The 3,386-nt window shown below is 45.0% G+C and overlaps 1 protein-coding gene across 2 annotated transcripts in view; it reads left to right on the top strand.

The window, feature by feature from the left end:
* Window positions 1-3,386, top strand: part of glis2b (GLIS family zinc finger 2b) — a 26,794-nt gene that overhangs the window by 10,728 nt on the left and 12,680 nt on the right. The window lies entirely within an intron of this gene.

The raw sequence follows: 3,386 nt of genomic DNA, 5'->3' as shown, positions 1-3,386 counted from the left end.
GCCGTCTTATATTCGGGCCAATACGGTATTTCTTTAAAAAACAAACGTATTTTCCGCACTAAAAGGCGCACCTAAAAGCCTTCCATTTTCTTAAAAACTCACAGCGCGCCTTAAAATCCGATGCGACTTGTGTATGGTCATTACGGTAATATTTCAACCCCAAAATGGCTCCTTGCTCGAGACATGCTGGCAACGCAGAGTTCAAACTGAAGGCGATCGGTTACGCAGTTGAACATGGAAATCGAGCAGCGGCAAGACAGTTCACCGTTAATGAGTCAATGTTATAACTTGCTGTTGGTTAAATGAACTGTGTCGCTGCTTTATGAAATAAGTTTTACCGACATCTGATCGTTCTGTTGGTGTTCCCTTGAGCGTAGCTCCGCCTAGTGGATGCATTGTAGATTGCGTCTTATAATGCGCTGCGCCCAATGTATGAAAAAAATTACAAAAGAGGCCATTCATTGAAGGTGCGCCTCATAATCCAGTGCGCCTTTTAGAAATACGGTACTGGTCCAGAAATCTAAATGAGTCAAACAAGAAAAGCGGTAGCCAAGTGTGCCTATTTGTACCACAAAGCGACATACAGTCAAACCTTTTCGAACGTCTCTGTTCTCGACCAAATCGGTTTTCGAACAAAAATTTCGAGTTTTTTATGCCTCGGATGACGACCGAATTTCGGTTCTCGAACAAACTGAGCGCACTTGAATGCGTCACTTGACTCCTCTCGCCTTCCTTACACGAGGAAGTGACGCTTCCTCGCGTAGACGAGGAAGTGATGCTTCCTCGTGTAGTGTTCCATTGTAAACAGACGTGTTCAATAAAGATTTTTTTTTTTTTAAAAGAGCGTGGTTTCGGTTTGCGAACAAATCGGTTTTCGAACAACCTTCTGGAACGGATTATGGTCGAAAACCGAGGTATGACTGTATATTCTTGCACCTGAATATAGCACGGGGATGGGTGAGTAGCAACAACAGGTGTCACGAGACATTTTACTGCCAACACGAAGCGTAGCCTGTGCTAGTTAAGACAGTTCCAAGTCCTAGTCGCTTTTGAATAAGCAAATTTCAAGTCTCGTGGACTGATTGGTAGCATTGGAACATACCAGCTTGCGCTTCTCGTCAATACGTGTCGCTTTAGCTTGCACAAGGTGATGACTGTAAATCGGGGGTGTCCAACCCCGGTCCTCGAGGACCCCGAAACGGCCTTGATCAGATGTCTTGCCTCCACCACCACAACCTGATTCAACTGATCAACTCAGCAGAAAGCTCTTCAGAAGCCCGGTAACGATCCTGATCATTCTGAATCAGGTGTGCTGGAGTAGGGACACATCTCAAAACTGCTGAACAAGGGGTTTGGACACTCTTGCAGTCATCGTCCATTTTGACCTTGCCGGATTTCAAAAGTAACATCGCCAAGATTGCTCTGTCCTGCGTCAAAGGTCCAATGATGCTTTGAGGAGATTTGATGTGAGACTGCACAGAGGTTGGCGAATGGTTTTTTTTTTTTTTTAAATAAAACATGAATTGGATCTGTGAAGTGTAACTGACAGCGAGGCCTCCCCACTGCGTCGTCTGCCTCCCGCCGTCCGTTATGTTGTGAAATCCCCCCCGCCATCGGAAGATGACTCACCGTCCATCGAAGCTGACAGTGGCATTGTGTGAAGCGCCTCAGGCGATGCTTAGTTAGGTTTCGCTGCGGCGAGAGATGTTGCCCCTCTGCGGATTATCCGTTGACCACTGATGTGTGTCACAAAGCTGCGTCGTCAAAAGTGTTTTAGTTGATTAAAAAACACGTTTCGTGTGTCTGGGGGAGGGTGAGGCTGATTGAAAACACCCTCGGCTGTCACTGAAACTACAGGAGAGCGTTGGGTTGGCGATGTAACTCGGATACGTAACAAATGCAGCGTCAACCTAAGACGGTAAATCGTGAGTCGGAGAACGACGACGATGCAAACGACCTTCAGAAAGCAGATATCATCTGGAACATGCAGTGTTTTTTTTTTTTTTTGTTGTTTTTTTCTTTGCTGGACTGTTGAACCCTCCTGTGATCCCCCAACCCAAGAGTGGAGTCAATAATCCTGGGTTTTACCAGGCCATAAGGCTTTCTGACACAATGTGACATCGCAGTCAGATGGCTGTTTATGGATTGCTCGCTCGGGCGGTAATCTCGCGGTACACACTGAGTGCAAGCGCTGCTCTGCCACCACACATCTGTGTCTGCACGAGTGTTTGCTCTCAAAATAAAGTCCGCGTGGAGGTTGATAATGTTTGTGACTAGACCTCCGCCAAGGCTGAACAATCCTCATATGTGTCGGGTGTATGTTTCAGTCTAAAAAAAAAAATAGCACTGTGTTGAATAAAAAGACAACATTAAAAAAAAATGTCGTGAAATAAACTGAATTTATGAGCAAAGTACGTACTGGAGTATTTTGGAGCACTCGTAGGTCATTCTCATGGCTGCTAGGCAGAAACATTCTTCGTCCAAAGACGATCAATTTTATATGACCCCGAGGCTGTTGAAAATAGCTCGAGAACAAATTGGTTAACTCTCCGAGAAGTGTTGTCAAACTCTGCCACTTTCTTCACTCTGTGGGAACCGTGCGGCATTATGTTGCCTCAAGATCAAAAGTCTGGATATTTTGTTTTATATAACATGCAAATCAATTAGGTTAGATCTATTTGAGTAAGGCTGTTTTGTTAAAAATGCATCGCGATGATGCTTCAGAGTCAAAGGAATCGCTCAGCCACCAAGTTTCTGTTAAAATTCATTGAACTATGTCAGCTCATTAATTTTTATTTTTTTGCTTGGCTCATGGTTGTAAGGCCTTTGAAAAAGAGTTTGGAAAGATGACATAACCGCAGTTGACTTTTTAAATCCTTCCGTCATGGTTGGGGATTGGTACAAACACAAACTTTGATGAGCACGGTTGGCGGCAATGACGCGTCCGTAATGTTCAGATGGAAATCGTGATCGGGCATGATTTTTGTGTTGTATTGATGTTAGAGGTATGAGAGCACTTTAAGGTATCACGCCAACTTCAGTGATCTGGCATTTAGAAACTCAAGCAAGATGGCATTTTTGAGATTTCCCAAAAAGTTTTTACAGATGCAATTATTCCGCCCGACAGCGACAATATGGGCGATGAGATCCAATGCAAGAGGCCCACTCGAGTAGCCAATAAATAACAAACCTAAAATCTGGGACACAGCTCTCAGATGACATTTGACGACTCGGTACGAATGCCAACATTCCACCAACCGACAGATAGCCACGCTCATTTAGCTGCCCCGTCCTTGACAACAAACTGCAATGGTGACCCGTCCTCCTACATCTTGACTCCAGAACCGCCCAGCTTCCCTCCTGGCACCATACCACCCCCCCTACCC

Source organism: Hippocampus comes, unplaced genomic scaffold (assembly GCF_001891065.2).
Source record: "Hippocampus comes isolate QL1 unplaced genomic scaffold, H_comes_QL1_v1.1 scaffold238, whole genome shotgun sequence".
Classification (NCBI taxonomy): domain Eukaryota; kingdom Metazoa; phylum Chordata; class Actinopteri; order Syngnathiformes; family Syngnathidae; genus Hippocampus; species Hippocampus comes.
Note: the sequence above shows the minus strand (reverse complement) of the source record. Positions and strands in the feature narration are given on the sequence as shown.